We start from the raw sequence: 20,510 nt of genomic DNA, 5'->3' as shown, positions 1-20,510 counted from the left end.
AATATAGACATCATCATGTACAGAAGCTACTGCCCAGATCTAAATTACAAGAGTCGCTTTAAAAAATCGTCATCTCTGTTTTCCATAGACGCCATGACATTTTATTCAAAGAAGTTAAACGACAACAATGAAAAAAAAGAATTAACTTGTAACCTTCGCACGTCATATTATCAACCTAAGTTTATAAACCTAAAAAGGGAAACACTCTGTATGTGGTCTCAGTCTTAACTTGAGGTAAAGTTACAGATGGCTAGGGTCTACATGGATCACGAGGCACATGTGTCACTGATACTTTTCCGAAATTGTATCTATTGAGGCAAATGTGCAATGAATACTTTTTTATTTTTTAACAATACAAATCTGTATTGTATGTATATAACAATAATAATAATAAAATCCTTAATTTCAATGTTTGCAATTTTATTCTACATCTGTTCCTTTTAATTTATACATGTACCTCTTCTGTGCTCACACTCATCCGAGTATCACAGGCACTTGCCTGTAACACAATTTCTTCCGGAGGTCTGAATTTCTCTTGTCCCAGTAAATAGATAACGATTCGTATAAATATATGAGATTGATAATGAAACTAGATTGCGAAACATGTACGCTGTAATGAAAACGCAGTTGTGGGGACAAGTTCATATCGTTAGCACATTATAACAATCGGCTCAAATACAATATTATTGTTTTAAGCCATATATGGGGTTTTCCAATAGGGACGCTTGAACTTTGACAGCTGATTGCGGCCATGTTGTTTGAGTGACAGCTGTCAAATGCAGTGTGTTATATTCATTCCGTCCTCCCAAAATACCATGGCAGGTTACAGTGTCGAGCAGCACGTGCAAATCATAAAATTGTTTTATGAAAATGGGTCTTCAGTTCGAGCAACGTTCCGCGCACTTCGCCCGTTTTACGGTCGCGATGATCGTCCTGCCGAGTCGACTATCCGTCGATTGGTGGACAAATTCGAGTCAACCGGGTCAGTTAACAATCAGCCGGTTCCCGTGCGTCAACGTAACGCGAGATCTGCCGAGAATATCGCCGCTGTGCGCGACAGTGTCCTCGAAAACCCGCGGCAGTCAATTCCGCGTCGCGCACAGGAACTCGGCCTTTCGCAGACGACAACTTGGCGAATTTTGCGTTGTGACTTGAGCCTGCACCCGTACAAGATCCAGCTGACCCAAGAGCTCAAGGTTAATGACCATAGACAGCGCCGTGTGTTCGCTGACTGGGCATTAGAGCAGTTGGAAGTTGACGCCGATTTTGGCAAAAAAATCATCTTCAGCGACGAGGCGCATTTTTGGATGAATGGCTATGTCAACAAGCAAAATTGCCGTATTTGGGACGAGACCAATCCACACGAGGTTCACCAAGTGGCAATGCACCCGCAGAAAGTGACTGTTTGGTGCGGATTTTGGGCCGGAGGCGTGATTGGTCCGTATTTTTTCGAAAACGATAATGGTGTGGCCGTCACCGTCAATGGTGAGCGATACCGGTCGATGATAACCAACTTCTTTTGGCCTGAAATCGAGAATATGGATCTGGACAACAAGTGGTTTCAACAGGACGGCGCTACGTGCCACACAGCACACGCTACGATGGAAGTTCTGCACGAGCAATTTCTGGACATGGTCATCTCGCGCGGAGGCGACGTGAACTGGCCACCGAGATCGTGCGATTTGACCCCGCTGGACTTTTTCTTGTGGGGTTTTCTTAAGTCGCAGGTCTATGCCAACAAGCCGCAAACCACCGATGCCCTCAAAGTCAACATACGCCACGCCATCGATCAAATACAGCCCGATTTGTGCGCCAGAGTCATCGAAAATTGGACCTTTCGTGTGCGCGCCACCAACCGAAGCCGTGGCGGTCATTTGAATGATGTCATATTCCATACATAATGGGGTCGATAGACCTTCCAAATAAAAAAAAATTTCGCAAATATCTTTCCTACATGTATTTTTTTTTGCATTTCAAAGATCAAGCGCCCTTAATGGAAAACCCTATATATATATATATATATCGGACGAAGTCGTTAATTCAAATACAAATCTTTTAGATCAACAACTTAATCAAAATATGTGCTTGTCGGCATTTCTTTAACAATTCAAATAATCAATAACGTATAGTTTCACACAAATAATAAATTCTAAAAAAATAAGTTTTCAGTAAAATCTGATTTTATATAAACAAATAAGTTGCTTAGCTCGACTTCAGGGATGATATTAGCGTAAACGTATGCTCTCAATAAATTACACCGTTTATAAACTTTGCCTAACTTTGACAATCACAAAATCCTCGAAACGGATTTGACATTTCTATAAAATATGCCTTTAATTTTGTTTATAAAGTTATTTAAAGCAATCATTCGTTTCACAGCTATGTTTATTCGATAACATTTCTCGTATTTCTTATTTGAAAGCTCTCGAAAGATAAGCCTCAAAATAGATTTTTATGCTTAAGAAATTAATATACCGCTTCCTATATTTAGTAAAATATAAGAAACATATAACGTTACATTTTCCTATTTAAATCAAAGTTTGTGTCCGGAGCTACCTAATATTAAATCAGATTGATCATGTGTATTGATTTTGATATGGGAATTGAATTTGGTATTAAAACACTCGTTATTATTAATTATGATATTTCGATTCCTCAATACGAGTATATCAATATTTTTCAATAGCAAATATCGATCTTAGTCCCATTATTCTTATCGTTACTATAAATCCCTTGTATTGTGTTAATAACAGAATATTTTTTGAAATGAGTCTTATATAGTTCACCTTTTTATTGGGTCGATTAATAAATAGCATGTCAAGTTTTTAACACTTTGGATAAAATGTTATAATCACAGTAATTTTGTTTACAACTATAGATATTAATAAAAAAAAGATTACATATAAGGTTATTGATTTATTTATGTGTCAACAACTTTCTAGCTGTAAATACATAACACTTTAGCCTCACGAGGATAATTTGAAAATAGAATATAATAGAATGTTTGTAAATGATTATGACAGTAAAATATCCGTATTGGAAGCTGCGTGCACACGTCACAATTGTAATGTAATATTACTAGCATGAAATTTCAATGAAAGGCAATAATTAGACATGAAAATTCAATTCAAATATTGTTTGAAATCGTCAGTGCACATTGATATTTTGAAGGGAAAGAACAATAATTTTATTAAATCTGTTGTTTGTATTTTATTCGCAGTTCCTGTGAACTTAAAGCAACATTTGCTGTTAAATTCATCGTTGATTAGAACAAATATTATTTGTATTTATAATTATAAATTTCATTATATAAAACAATTTAATTATCAACAATATTAATGTTACAAAAAGAAACAATTTATTTCAGTTTCAGACCATAAAATTTCTTTTGTCCTGATTTTCATCTTGTTTCTTTTGTCTTCCTTATTTTGTCGACCTTTTTGTGTTATTGTTAAAGAATTATTAATTATTTATAATAATAGAAAATTGAAAACTTTGTGTTATTAAAATAAATACATTTTGAGTATAATATGTTTATTATAAAAATATAAGTTACATTTATATGTAAAGTGCTGGCAAAATTAATACAAATGCCAGTCAGCAAGAGCTTGAATTTATTATAAGTTATTTTATATGAATGTATATTATGTACTGCAGTCATAATGAACCGCAGTATCATACAAAGTACATACAAAACTCACATAACTATAAAGTAACAATGGAATAACATCGTTATGTTTCGATTCCAGTGGGACCTAAGCCTCACTAATTGATTGAACAACAATACTACAATATCGTCAATATTAATGGAACTGGCTCGAATGTTTTGATAATTTGAGTACGGTTCTTTACAACCTTTAATTTAAAACAACTATTATGTGTGTATGTTATAGTTTAGAGTTTTAATTTTAATCGCTATGATATTGGTTACAATTTCAATCATAACTATTTGGTGACAAAATCATGTTGGTTGTTACAATTCATGGATCTCTTTATGAATTCTATAGTTTATGGTTGTCATGACATGTATGTACAAAGGGTTCGTGGTTATAAGACATTCAACTTGATTGTATGACCCTTGAGTCTTGGCTTAGTTAATTACAAGTTTTGTTCCTCGTAAGTGAAGTACCAATTACTTATAATTGAAAGACGTCATGTTATGTATTTTGTGACAAGAATTTTGATTTAATAACGCAACAAGCAATACATGCAGCTTTGCCCCTCGTTAGTTGAAGTAATAGGACCATTGTAATATCAATATATTTTATTTAGACATAATAATTTCATATACAAATATATATTTTCATTCTTCAACTTACTTTTTGATAAAAAGAACAATAAGAGAACATCCTTTTTATTTACTCTACTTTGATATCTTAGTTGGCAAAAAATTGGGAGCGCTATAGCGCTCTAGCGCTCACAAGATTATACGTCTAAAATACTATGCCAGTGTTAAAACCTTTTTCTAATGATCACGAAAAGGTAAGGTTTCAATGGTAAGCAAAGGCTACTCGTCTAAACAGTGAGGAAATTTTTGTAATTTTACTAAATCAATAGACGAATAAACGAATAATAACTTACAAACGAATCAAAAATTACAAAGCGCTTTCCGTTAGAAAGAATAGTAAAATAACATACTAAAGGAAAAAATGCATATTGAGATATCACGAAATAATACTAAGGAATTATGACTATTTCACTCCGATCTTCACGCAGTTATTAATGACTATTTCACTCCGATCTTCACGCAGTCATTAATGACTATTTCACTCCGATCTTCTGTGAGAGGGAGGTACTTCCCCGGTCCAGCCAGCCCTTGTTTGAGTTGTAGTTATTTGACATATTACCTATTGCACCTAGCACCTATAAATGTAACAAAAAATAGTTTTTCAACGGGAAAAAAAATTCATTCAGCAAAATGCTCCTTATCTTTAGAAGAATCTTGAATTCTATTCATTCTAATTTTTTTTTTGTATAAATCTAAATTAGCACGTTAACATAAAAGATAAAGACAAATAATGAAGAAAGTAATATCTAATAAATATTTACAAGGTAAGTGTTATAACGATTAATTTCCTTAAAAAAATATATTTTTATTTAAACGTAATAACCATAATTTCATGACCCCCGTTAAGATGTGCGTCTTTGTAAAATTGCTTCATCAAACTCGGCCCACATGCCATAGCATAATGAAGGGGTCTAATTGATGCGGGGTAATTAACCTGAGCGTAATCGTTCGCTTCACAGCTTATACGAGGGTAAGACGGTAAAACTTATTCAATTTCTTAGAATATGTGACATACGAGCTAAGTTGTTTGCGAAATTACTTATTTCGTTTTGTTCATATAATTATTTGGAGGAATTTATACGTTTTCAATTAAATTTGCATTGTTACAGTTAAAAGTAAATATATTATAAGCACAGTCAATTAGGAGTCAGAAATAATGTGTATGAATCAGAGTTTAATTTTTTATGGAGATTTGAGGAAATAAATATCTGCCCAACTGACGGATATCGTCAACAATAAACACCTATCGTTTTGATATCTTTTTTATGTTCCATTTCTCGTTACAAAATAATTGTCACCCTAAAGCTTTTAGATTTCAAATCTGTCCACACATTGAATAAATCTTTACCCAGCAGTCTTTTCATCATAATAAATACCGATACTAGAAGATCCCCACCTCGTGCTAATTAAGTTTTCTGTATACAAATAAAATAATATATAGATTTTTTATTACCACAACACCAACACACACTAAGATCATAGATAGTATAAATGTATTTATAGAAATGAAATAGCTCTAATGAAATAACACACAAAAATAACGAAACACCAAACCAAAATATTTGTTGTGGCAAAGTAAATATTTAAGTTGTGACAATGTTTGATCCTCCAGAGTGATTTCTTAGTTCGATTTGTGTTTACTCATAGCAATATAGATGTTGAGATTTCTGCAGTTTGAGAATATAATATAATAATTCTACTTTATGACAATAAACAGGAATATTTCGAGAAAAACTCGATTCAGGTAGGAAAAGCTCAGGTTTCCTCCAGCCCGCGGCGTTGTCTCGGTTTCAAAGGATGTCTCATTACTGGAATTCCATTTTAATGGTATTCACTAAATTTTGGGAGGTCCTTCAGAGTTATAATATCTATCATTTATTTTAAACACTATGAGCATACTGTGTGATCCTAGTGATGGAATAGAAATTAAGAGGCACTGCATTTGCAAGGTATAAACATTAACATCATATTTATAAAATCTCAAATGCATAGTTAATTTTAAAACTTTTATTCGTGACCATATTTTAAAAAGGTTTTGCAATCGGTCTCACATAAATAAGGTTGTAAAAGAAGAAAAAAATATATCATAAAAATCTATACATATATTTATTCCTAAATTTATTTACTAGTTTTACTTTCATCCACTGGTTGTGGAATGGAAGTCGAATTTTAAAGTATGTTATTTTACAATTATTATTTTTTTGGCTGTATGATAGTTTACTTATTGTTATCAACCTAATACAGTTGGTAAATAAAACTTATATTAAAAAAAAAATATTGTAAGTCCTTGTTACTTGAACATAAAAAAATATTTTTATTTAGATCTAAGATATTCCGTAAATTAATATTAATTTAAAGTCTTGATGTGTAACAAAATCAAGATTAACAGTTAAATTCAGATAGTTGACTTAGACATCGTGAAAATAATCAATTTTTTGCTTAACACAGTAAAGTGCCTCCTCACGAGTCATGACCAAACAACTTATGTCACACACTTATTGTCTAGATGAAAGGCCTTACGAATGAAATCCTTTTGTGTTTTATGAATCGAGCACTATCACTATATTTTTCGGAACATATAATATATATCTAATCCTTCTATAATGAGAATAATTATTGCTTATAAGTCATTATTATATATCAGCATTTAATACACTATTTTGTGCACTCTTTATGGACCCCTTTGTACTAAGTGCATTGTATAAAGTCAGAAAAAATAATACAAAAACAGTATGTAAAAACGCTACAATTACGAGTTTGTTTCGTATCGCCTAAAAAATTCCAATATAAACTGTTTGAAGTGATAGCACTTTAAAAGTCCTAAAAATAATATGCATTCTATAAATTCATTATTAAAAATGATTAATAACTGTACTCACGTTCTTTTGAAGCAAAGTCATTCAAAGCAACTAGTAACTGTTTGACCGACGGATCTACGCATCTAATCTAATACTCGTCGTATATCTTACAAGGGAATTTAGTTGTTATTATGTATTTATTACAAAATTAATCTTTATTGTACACCAGTTATGTAGGTGATGAGCACCTCTGACTCAAGGTGCTCTGGTTCAAGGAAAGGAAATTCAAGGAAAACAGTGGCGTAATGACAGAGCTGTGGTGATTCCACAGAGTCAGCAACGAGGTGTAGAACAGGCAACGTTACTTTCATTTGTTAATAAGTTTTTCGCGCAAACACAATGTACAAAAAAACAATAGAGCAAAACAAACAATGTATAAAAAACTAGGTGAAACAAAGGGTCGTCCTATTGCCTGGTGGCTATTTCTACCAGACATTTTTAGGGCTAGAAAACATTTATGCTATTGAAGTAGACAGCTGCACGGAGAAAAATGACTAAAGAGAAAAGGTATAAAAAGAATCCTAAAATGTTGTTTCAAATTCTAAAACTTTTCTTTGTAGAACTATTCTTTTCGTTATTAAAATTTTGGGCCAAAAGAAAAGAAACAGTATATGTGCATAATTACAAATTCTATGTAAGTCTCTTTTAAAAATCCAATTTTTTTTTAAATTATAACACTCTTCCTGTTTACAAAAGTCCCTGTAACACGGCACAACCACACAAATTGAAACAACTTATATCACAAGAGTTTTTAAGTAATCATGACATCCTAAAATTGCTTACACTCAGACTGTTCTTTATCCAGTATACATAATATTTTATATACTTATAACATTGGTGTCATCAAAGCAAAAGTTTGTATCTCTTTAGAAATAGTTCAAGGATAGCACTTGTTTTGTTATTCGAAGTTATATTCAAATATATCTATTTCGGACACGTTAATAATGATCATCAATACAATATTGGCAGTGTACCCATCATGGCTTTTTAATAATTTTGTTAACTTTGATGTCCTTATATTTTTAATCCCAAAAACAAAAGAAGGATTATTGGAAGTTTGACGTCGACGAGTTTATGTATACTCATATATCAGTCTGTGGCATCGCAGTTTCGTTAATTTAAAAGCCAATTTGCTTGCGGTGGATATGAACTAAGTTCGGTCTATATTAGTCCAGCAATATTTCTATCGACTGTTTTTCAAAATGATGAATGATATGAAAGCTTTACTGATTATGATGATTCAATTTTGTGCTTTTGTGCAAGAGTAAATGTTGAATGACAGTTAATGTATAGGCTGTTGTTTAATATTTTAGAAATATTATAATCATGACTTTCGAGCAAAGAGCCTCTTTTTTAAAGAAACATATATTATCTTGCATTATTTAATAACGCATAAGTAAACATTTGTCTAAAAAAATTCAAATATTTTTTTTTTACTATATATTTTTTTATAGTGAGCCAATAAAGATTCCACTCAAGCCAGGCCGCGGAGAAAGAAATGTTTAGTAAATTAATTCAGTTGAATAAAATTAAGATCGATGTTTATTTTGTATAGCCTTACCATAATTGTATGCTCCGGTATAAATTACAATACATATAGAGACAATTTAAATAGGCATAGAGGTCTGTGGGAATTCAGTGAGAGATTTTTCGGCTTACATGTACATATATATACATAAACATATACATACCTACTTTAAAGTTAACACCACTCTAGGTATATACTGACGTGTAAATAATTTTCATACCTAATTACTTCATATAACTTTTGTATTCAGTTCTAAGGAATTAAAATCTCCGATGATAATATATGAAAGAACAAAAAGGTATATAGGAAATTGATTTATCGCTCAGCCGTCGTAATAACGCAACATTATCTCTTGGTAACCACTTTCTTACGATGGACGGAATGTTGATATTAAACATTCCTCGGCGGTGAAACATTACCGTTAATATATTTCACAGATAAATAAAACCTATACCTATGAACAAATTAGTATTGTTCCAATTAATTTATTTTACTTTGGACAGACAGCAACTTACAAATGTAGTACCTACTAATCACACTACATAGCATATTGGGCTTGAAAATAGCTTGAAATGTAATTAGATGAGCTTGCGGTTAGTGGTAAGTAGAGCAATGAAATACAGCCGAGCGTGAAATAAATAATTAGGCTGCGCTTAAGATTTCCAGGGAATATATTCGAGTGACAGTAGAGTGATGGGTCATTAATTGTATGATGTTGAATAGCCTTAAAATGTTTGGTATCCAACTATATTTTTTGTCTACAAATATTAAATCATTCTAAAAACAGAGAGTGTGATGAATATAATATAAATTAACATATTCAATATAACGTGATAAATGCTATAAAAAAAATAAATAATCTAATAAAGTTTTAGTTACGAAAATGAACTTTACCAAGTGTTACCTGAAAAGTTTTTTAACGAACTCTCCTTCTATGAAACGGAATATCTCGAAATTGAAATAAAAAACGGAATTCAGGGAATCTGGTGAAGGAAAATCACTTTCAGAATGTAATTTACATGTAGATGAGAAAACTTTTAAAAACCCATATATTTTATTTCCTAACATTTTTTCCTATAAAATATTTGTTTTATTAAATTAGAGAACAACTTAAACTAACGAAATTAAAAAAAATATGCTAAGAATAATTCATTAACAAAGTAATTTTATCTATTAGTGAACGAATATATTATGCTATTACAATTAATGACAGCAATAAATTAAACGATTTAACTTTAACCTTCTACAATAACAATAAAATCAATATAATTAATCCATTATTAATGGTCTTGTATTTATTTTCCATTTTAATGTCTCAAACACGTGACGTCATTCACGCTATTAACCACTAGGTACCCATCAGTAAAAGCAATGAAACGTAAGGCTACTTTGCTAACTCATAAACTGAAGGCGCCAATTAAATTTACGATTAGAAATAACTTCTTTCTGATAAAACAAGAAGAATATCATTTATAAAAATTAAAACGGTCTTTTAATATAGATATTACGATAAAAAAATATATTTATTTATCAATTTATCATGTATGGTAAGTTGATATTATTTAATAATAGAGAATGATCTAGAGAATACGGTCTGTACCCATTGCAATTTAGAACTTTGGGAAACTTTGAAGAGGGTAATTTGAGGTTGAGGAGTTTGTGAAATCTTATGATATTATCCATATTAAACATACTGAAATGGTGTACAAACTTTGTTATATGCACAACCACAATGAAAGGCATAGCTACAGTGAAGATTAATATTAGTAACTAAAATTAGACCTGTCTTTGAAACAGACAAGAGTGTCAGAATCGATTCAAACGTGCATACTCGATGGGGTTCAGTTTATATGGGACACATAAAATATATATATTTTCTATAGGATATGGATAAACTTTAAATATTATTTTCGCTCTGTTTTAAACTGCTAAGAAAGGACAATCTAATTACATATTAATTACAACATCCCACTTAAATTCAAATATCTAATTAAAAACAGAATTCTTGTAAATCTTCTGGGACACCTACGAAAGTAATTCAGCAAGCGTAATGAAAAGTTAATGGGTGAGAAACGAGATCTTTATAAATTAAAAGCTTAAGAAAATTTACAATATCGTGTAATTAAGAGGTCACATATTAATGTTTATCGAAATTTTATATAAGTATTTTCTTGGCATGTTGTAAATGTAGGCTTCTCTAACATCCTGTGTGATATAACTCACTTAAATAATTCAGTTACTTCGTTATACTTATACTTCCAGTATATTCCAATTGCAGATATATATTGTATAATATATGCTATAATATATACCTATATATAAAAGGCAAACAGATAAAAATATTTAATCTTCATACTAAGCTCCTAATGAGCTAGTATTCGGACAGATTATATAACGGTTTATTAATATATCAGTTTAACTCAAACGGATCGTAATTATTGGTCAATGTAACTAAAAAGACATTTTCGACGGAAATAATGTTTGACATGAAAAAATATTATTCGTAGACTAAAAAGTCTAGAAATCATTATTTCTTCGTGGTCCTGACATCATTTGCAATTAATGTTTACTTATCAGACGACGGATTGATAACAATTTTATTTGATAAAAATTTAACCTTAAATTCCATATTTAATATCTGGAGACAATGTAATATAAAGTATTTAAGTTGATTTATATAATATACATTTAACCCTTTTAGAGAAAAAGCAATAACTTTGCGCATTTAGTTTATTTAATGAGTAAATACAATAAAAAATGGTCAAAGTCTATAAAAAATAAGGGAGTGGAAAGATTAACAAAGTAACCGCCTATGTTAAAGTTGTTAGTTAGATCTGAGTACTACAGAGAAGAGTTATTTCTCTGCTTCCTTCTTTTTTAATAACACAGTTGTAATGTTCGTTTTTTATTTTACTTTTGAGGTGTAATCTGTCAGTCCGTCTGCCGATGAGTCCATAATAAAAATAAGATCTAATTTTCAATAAGCTATTTTAATTTATAATCGTAAATTTCAATCCATCTCAAACGACGTCAAAAGGCATCTCAACGATTAAGTTTTCAAATTGCCGCGCTCTGAACGTCTTAGAATTTCAATTAGGGATCCGTCATTTTTTTTTCTTGATCGTATTCTATGAACCCTTAAAAATTGTTACCCAATAAATTAATATATATTCACCTACATAGTTTTATTGAAGTAGATAATTTAATCGGAATCTTATAGTGAATATAATTACTAACTCAATAAATCGATACATGTATTTAAAATAAATCAAGCAATCCTTATCAGGCGTCACAGATATATAATATAAGCATTCAAAAACTAATAAAAGTAAATAGTAAATTAAGAACATTTCAAATTTAATCTTCAATTACATTTAGAATTTTATCCAGATAGTACTTTAATATCATCCCAAGCTGTAAGTAATTTTATAATGATGACTTCGGATACTCCGCCGTCGTTAAAAACCAATTCTTATTTATTGCAAGCCAACAGAATCTGAGATTTTTTGAAAAATAGACGTTTTAAGCTGAGGGTAAATGCAGTAAGCTTCAAAAAGGCCTTCGGATACAGATTTGAAATCCATTAGTGGAATCCCAATCCTTATCGGATCCAACGAACTTTCGCTCCTTAATTTGATCTGTAATTGTATTTGCGAAAACAAATTATCTTGAAAGAGTGGATAGGTCCGAGACATTAAACAGAACTGACGTTTCCATTTAAAGAAATATTAGCAAGACAAAACTTAACATATTTTAAATTTAAGATAAGTGTTTTCATTTTATTATTTATTTGTAAAATTATTTTTATTAGATGACATCATAACGAAGACTAAATCGAAACGGTATTTGATTTGGGAATAAATTTGAGATCACTAACAGTATTTCGATTACTGGTTCGTAATCACTCATTATGTTATCTAGAAAGCATATCACATTATTAAACAAAAAGTGTTTCATCTCTGTGTTATTTAATATAACCTAAATTAATGATTCGCCCTTAACAAAGGTTGTTGAGGTCAGACAACAGGAAAATTTTTAGCATCGCATATCCTGTGATGATATTTATATCTTAATATATGAAAAAATATACAGATGAGTCTTATTAATATGAAAAAAGACGGTGTTATGTTTGTTTGTATTGAATAAAATGAAACCTGTACAAAGTACGATTGTCGAGTAAGGGGATTATAGGCACTTGTTAGGAGATCAAGTAATTTATATGTTGGCTATTGAATAAAAATCAATACTGACAATTTTTGTTCTAGTTATAATGTGTAAATATCTTACACTGAAATAAATATAATATTTCTATGAAATATATTCAAAATGTAGAGGATTTTATTGCATGTTTAGATAGTATTTGTTCAAAGTCTGTGCAGACGATGAAATTTGTATCGTTTATTTTAATACAACCATTGCAATAGATGCTTGAGTCTATTGGTGTTTGGAAACTACTATAAATGACAAAAGAAACGTTCTATATTTTAACAATTTTATGACACAATTTTTCTCAATATTTCTGATTTATTTGCGACTTCTTACAACATTGTCGATCATTTCATACAATGTACTGAATAAGTGTTCTAGTACATTGTAACTTGTGAAATTAAGTATCGAATATTGGAAACGTGTTTGAATTTTTCTGAACTAAATTGCACAATAATTTATATGAATTGCATAATTATTACTCATTTATCGGTTAGTAGCATTTTTTAAAAGTACGTCGTCGTAATTTATTTGATAGTTTTCATAACCATAAAAAATAATGCATCCATATTTTTATTATTTTAATCTAAATATTAGTAAACTTACCTGGCATAGATATCTGTCTTCTCATCGCGTTGTTTTGGGGTGCAGGACTCAGCGTAGGATTTTCGAAACACAGGACCTAAAAAACACCAAACCAACACAAGCACCTTAACATAAAAGAAATTGTATAAAAATATTAAATATATAAAACTTTTTTAACTGTAAAAGAGATTAAAAAAAAACTATAACAAGCACAATATTTTTTGAGTATACGCGCGTAAATTGATGCACGTGTTAAAAACTCCCCGTATATGAGTTGGAACGGACCGCGTAGGAGGCGTTCGTCTGAGCTTCTGGGGAGGGCAACCTTCCCTAGGGCGGCTGCGGCGCTGGGCGGCGGCGCGACGGCCGCCCTAGGCGCGCCCGATACCAGGATCTCATAACAGACCAGGAGTTAGCCGAGCACGTGTACACATTCAGACTGCGCATGCCTGAAACGAGGAAAGCTGGGGGAAAACGGAACGAGCGAGATGGCAATACGCCAAACATAGGGGGTGCGAAGCAACAACGAAATCTAAATCGGGAAGCGCCAAGCAGTCTACAAAGTTAATTCGTTCATACTAGTAGCACACTACGATATACAATTTTAAACTTTGTTATTTAAAGGCGTAATGAATTGATACTGAAAAAGAACTGATTAATATCTTTCCAATTGTTATTCCTATAGCTATGTAAATATACATATGTATATCGATTTTCCGAACGTTCTATTAAATCGAATACAAATATATGTAAATACATTAAACATATCTCGCAAACTTTATTATACTTTTGAAAGTTATTTCTTTACTTTGCTATAAAAGGAAAATATTTGTAAATTCTGTAAAAGAACGATCGATCAAACATCTCTCGAATAACATTTAACATTCTGTAAGAATTTTAACGTAATTTGTAAAAAGTTGATTAAAACAATACTTGATTAGGGTCCGAAAATGTGTAATAATTTTGCTCTAGATTAAAATTTTTAAATTAAAAAATTGTTGATAACCAAACCGCAACTCTCCTTTGTACTTAAATTAAATAAATAAAATATATTTTATTGTATAATTCATTAATGCAAGCATGAGAAATATCATTTAACAAGAATAAAGGCACCAAATCGAATTGAAATTGGTAAACTATGTTTTATATAAGTCACTTACACATTTATCCAATTGCTATAATTTTTTTAGTGGCAAGATATAATTAATGTCGAAATTTTCAGACCTTCAATCACTCTTATAGAAAAAAGCAACGGATTACTTCGTTCAACCGCAATCAAGGATATAATTACATCATAGACTTGCTCTTCATGAGATATTAATTGAAGAGCTCTTTTCTGTATCTGTATTCCTGGTTGTTCAAACTCTAAACCGACTATTCAAGGAGCTTAATAGAATCGAAATTGTAAAAGAATTAAAATTAACCCACACTGTTTTATTTATAATTTCCAGATCTGTTTACATTTACGAACTTAGTTGAGCAGAATTTAATAATAAAATTTTGCAGAAAATCTAAACATTCAATGAATTCCAGGAGTTGAAAGTTTCTAGAAAGGAATTTTTAACATTTTCAACTTTATGTTTGGGCTCTTTTTTTATACATTAATAATTATTTTCTCAATATACTTACAATTTCCATTATTTTATTAAACAAGTAATGTATAATTTCCCAGTATAAATGAATATCCGATCGACTCTAAACCCGGCAGTTGTAAATTGTCATTGTCAAATCAGCTGACGTGACGGGCTCATGTCCATTACGTCACGAACGTCACTTCTCGCCCCGAAGTACCAGGCGATCATGAGCGGTGTAGAGTTAACTGAACCAGGTATGGAAATAGAGCGCACTCCCACAAGGGTTCAGAAATAGATATTTCAAGAGCACTGCTGTAATCCGCGGTTTTAAATATAGAGAGCTCTTGTATCGGAAATATTTTTTAAACCTGATTCGTCGACTATTATCGATAGCGTTATATTTTATGGGATATTCTAGTAGTATATAAAATATGTGCAATTTTTTAAACTTATAGAGGATAAAATTTTACCAGTTATTAAAACCATAAAGCATCTAAGTATTTCTTCACCATATTGTCAGCATTATTTGTATTAACATGTGACAATCTCATTGATAATGATATTTTAAAAATAACAACAATATGAGACAGAAAATGCAGTATACGCATCTTTAATATATTATATACATTGCTGCTTATGCGGCTAAAACGCATCTGCAGTAATATTTTTTTGCTTATTAAATTTAGCAATCTAGTCTATACTAAAGTTCTTCGGTTAAGTTTGGCTCGCTCTCTAGCTGCGGGCATAAATTACTGATATACTTTATAGCTTGGCAGCACGCCCATAATTATATTGTGATTCTTTGTGATAAAGCTTTTGTTCCAACTCACGCTTTATTAGTAATCAGATTTTTATCATAATTTTCATATTAAATTACTTAATCATATTCTATGTACAGTTTCTTTACATTTATTATTAGCTTGTATTATACACTGAGAAAAAACTTTCGACCAAAAATATTCTGCTGTACAAATATGACCACCATATTTTAGCATAAATAACACGCTAAAGATAACAATTCATAACTTAGATTTTATTAAAAAATATAAAGCACAGATCAACATTTTTAATTTTGTTACAAAATGTAGAGCCCCGGTTGAACATTTAACACTTGGGACATACGTCATGGCGTCAGTAGGAAGTGTGCACAAGGTCTCGCAACAAATATTACATCCTTTACAAGTAGGAAAGACATTATTAAATTTACAGTTCACAACTTTGTTGTAATTCCTATTGGCGACTCAATTAAATTCACACAACAAAACATTAACATAAGAATGTATAACCAGCTTTTTATCAATAGAAAGTAGTTTGTGTGGACTTGCTTAAGCTGTTAGTGAGGCGAACTCACAAGAGACCAGCTTGAAGTAGCCATAGCAATAGTTCTCTTTGGGATAACATATCACGGACATCCTCAGAGACCTTTTTTTGCCTATTACTTGAATCCCACTGTTTCTTCCATTCGCTTTCTTATTCAAAATTATCCCTAAATTGGGAAAAACACCCGAAATTATCAATGTAATTGATATCCCGACTCTCTTATTAGTTTTATAGCTTCTATTTAAATATAGACTGTATGTATTGTGTCTTAATATAAAAACAAATATATAATTAAACAACATTTACTTCTTAATTACTATACAACTGCACATAAAAGACAAATTTATTGACATAGTAAATAAATAATTATCTATTTGTAGCTAGAGATATATCTAAAAAAATAGGCGTCTTATGTACGAAGTGATTATCATCGACAAAGTAGTCTTAATTTTTGTAAATCATTAAACTGTATTTAAAAATGACATTTTAATAAATACCATTCTTAAATATATATACAAACGAAGCGCGATCCCACTGACCCATATATTATTGCAATTTGCAGCTGCACTTGTTATGCAATATTATTTAAATTAACAAAGTTGTTCGTTGCAAAATGTAAATCCTATTCTTCAAGGCTGTACATACTATGTAGTATTAACCTCACTATAATTTACTTTCATCTATATATAACGCATATATACACACTATCAAATATTTCCATGATCTATACATAAATGCAATCAAGGTTACTTGTTTAAGTGAATGGAAATAACCCTGTTATATTTTATACTTAAAACCACAGGTAAACACAAATTTATATTATAAGTAAATTTATAATAGTATCTCTTTATAACCTTGGTTTAAATCAAATTGATTGATACTTTCGTTAAAAGGGACTGTATAAGCCGACGGGTCCAACTTGATTTGTAAATGCCGGAAGAAAAGGCGACATATCAAAATCATAATATTGTTATACATATATCAATATCATTAGTTAAATCTTATGCAATTTGTAAGTACCAGGTTACAAAACAGCCAGCTAACGCCCTGAGTCATTTGAATGAAATGTCGAGACCCATAAACTAGACAGTGTACCTATTCGCGACCCAGAGACTGACCAGCCTCTCACTTTTAAGAACCTAAGTCCTAGGTTATATAGCTATGCACAGAACAACTTATATATGTCAATTAGTGTGTAGGAATATAATATTTAAAAGCGAAATAAAGATTTGATCTGGGGTTATAATGAGCAATAGTAAACAAAGGATTTGATAAATTGAGATTATAACCTTGATTTGTTCACGCAGTTACTGCCAGTAAGGTACCGTCGGCAACGAAAGTTGATTTAAACCGGTTCGCATAACTCTCCCGTAGTTATCGATTGAGTTCAATTTCCACTATTACTTCAATAATATGCATATAAATTTAATTCCTTTTTTTGTTACGTAATGAATTTTGAAAATAAATTTCAGCAAATTAAAAGTTTCGTAATATTCCGACCATACACAATCTTGATCCGCATTCCGTACAAAGTCACATGTAAGGCCTTTCGTTCAAGCAACACGTCTGGAGTTCAGTGTGTTAAGAAACTGCTTGTATTAGTCATGACATTGAAAATAATCGTGCCCACACATACGAAACCTTATTACTGGACTTTATATATTTTACAATTCATGGAAATGCCAAATCTATTGACGTTTAATTTGCTCCTATATGTAACACTTCACATATAATTTCTGACATCTGGACAGCGTTATGACGTTTCAATTATTTTCATAAACAATGCATTTAATGTTGGATATATTTTACTACCAATTTCAAAAAAAACAATCATCAAAATAACTATAGTTATTAAGATTACTTTATTAGTACCTATTTAGGTGACTAGATTTCTAGGTTCTTGAGAGTTAAGTAAGGAATTACCGTACTTATTATCTTAATTAACATAAGATGAATAAAAAATAACCAACTGTACAAATGATAATGATTATTAAAGATATTAGTGAGTACTTTCAAAACATCTTGCGATTATATATTACTAATGAATATGAGTAAAGTCGTTGCTAAGTCAATGTCGTCACGCAGCATCCATGCGTCCGCTCATCTCGGGTCGTCGACCGATGCACGACTCGCATTCAATACCGAATGAGAATGTTATATAACATCAAAACAATCAACAATGAAACTGATAAAATCTTATATATTTTACATATGATATAAAAATTTGGTCAGTTCTCTTTGAGTATTTTGAATTATAATATGAATTTTAATATATCGATCTAGGTATTAGAATGGATTTTTGATTTTTTATATTAACCAAAATAAAGACCCTCAATGAATTAGTTTATTACTAGATCAAATCGTTCCTATTTCCTTCTTTTGTTATCTCATAAAGTAATTCCAGTATAAGACGAATGCTTCACTTTTATTATATGATATTACATTTATTATATTTGTTTCATCCAAATACGTTTAGCAGTGGGCGAATCCAATTATTTTTGTTATTCATAAGCTGAGATTGTCCGAAAATTTTATTAATTGAATTATCTGTATTTCCTGGTTCAGAATTACCACGAAATCTTTACCTTTTATGATGTACGGGTTATATCGTGATTATTTTATTAATGAAAAGTAAATGATTCCTTTTATGTCTCCCGATCTTCATGTTTTACTCATTTCATGTAGAATATCTAACACACAACAGTTGAAATTAAAACCCGGAACAAACAGACGTCCTTTCTTATTGATTTTGCACCACTTTTTTTGTTACAGATTCTGATCTGTTTGCGTATTACTAATGGGTTCTCATATTTCCTGACCAATTAAGTCAAGGTTACAATAAAATTAAACTTTATATCTTTGTCAAAAACCGCCTGTACTGTTTTTAAACCTGTATCTAGTCCATATTATTATTCTAAGACATGTTATGTCCTTATACAAAATGTCAATGAAATCCTTCAAATACAAAAAAAAAACAAAAGAATAAAAAGCAGTTTGTTATAAATATACGTAATTGTTACTAAATAAAGATATTCATAATATAAAACGGATACAAAATTTATCCTCACTTGACTCGACATTGTTCATTGTCTAAGTGACATTGCGGTCTTTTTTGTTTTGAATAAAATTAACTTGACATTTCGAGAGCGAATCGCACGGAAGCATATTAAATTATAATAAAAAGATCGTGATAATGAAATAACACAGCATCGTTTCTTATAAAAAATCAACACTTCGTAAGTAATAAAAAACACAAACAACATCCAATATTATACAACCGATTAACAATTAATTTAAAAATGATTTGTTATGTGATTGTCAACCGTATTCTAGAGCTAACCTTTTGATCGTGCGTGGGAACTTCCAGTTTATGAATGTGACGCAGTACCTACAACTTATGTTCTATATTGTGCAGTAAATAACATATATTATGAGCATTCTGCTACCGTATATATGATAAAGTTAATAAAATAGACGTGAGTAACAATAAACAAGAAAGAATTTTCGAAATTGTGATTATTATAGTACTATTTTAAAACGACTTAAATAAAAATAAATTGAACAAATCTTACCTTTTAGCTTGTTTAAAAATATATACATTTAAAAATTTTTTTTTCCAAAAAAAAGTTTGTTGAAAGTTTATTTAAGACGAGAAAAAAACTGTCTTGGTTCAAGGCGATAATTTTAACTAAAAACTGAGTTTATCGACACCCGGTGTCCTTCGAATCTGAAATAGGGAATGTTTCTAGCAAATACAAAGAGCTCTTAATAAATTTTATAAGTTTATCACATTCGAGTCACGATTGAAATATGTTTTTTATGTCATTGATATCGAAATATAAAGTAGAATACCGTACTACAGTATGTAAAGTATTGTAAGGTAAAATTAAAAAGTTATTTTCTTATCTTAACGGTACTTGAGAAATTAATTTGGTGTATAATTATAATGTACGTTTGAAGCAAACACGAAACCATAATAACATGTTCATTTTAATAACGCCATTCATCATCTATACAGATGTGAAACATTCCCCTGAGACTGATGCTCATGAGTGTGTGGTCCAAAACACGGGAAGATTAGAATGTTTTTTTTACGAACAAGACATTTAAACGGATGTTAATTATTATTCGCACGAAAACCTTTACCCTTT

The 20,510-nt window shown here is 30.7% G+C and overlaps 1 long non-coding RNA gene across 1 annotated transcript; it reads right to left on the bottom strand.

Annotated features, from left to right (window-relative positions):
- Positions 1-11,958: 11,958 nt before the first annotated feature.
- On the bottom strand, positions 11,959-20,150 carry LOC116779559 (uncharacterized). Its single transcript, XR_004354206.2, has 3 exons — positions 19,932-20,150; positions 13,487-13,562; positions 11,959-12,312 (listed from the first exon to the last, which is right to left on the bottom strand). It is a non-coding gene; the product is annotated as an uncharacterized LOC116779559 (long non-coding RNA).
- Positions 20,151-20,510: the final 360 nt, after the last annotated feature.

The sequence above is a fragment of the Danaus plexippus genome, chromosome 2, assembly GCF_018135715.1.
Source record: "Danaus plexippus chromosome 2, MEX_DaPlex, whole genome shotgun sequence".
Taxonomy (NCBI): domain Eukaryota; kingdom Metazoa; phylum Arthropoda; class Insecta; order Lepidoptera; family Nymphalidae; genus Danaus; species Danaus plexippus.
The sequence above is the reverse complement of the archived record's forward strand: the minus strand, read 5'-3'. Positions and strand labels throughout refer to the sequence as shown.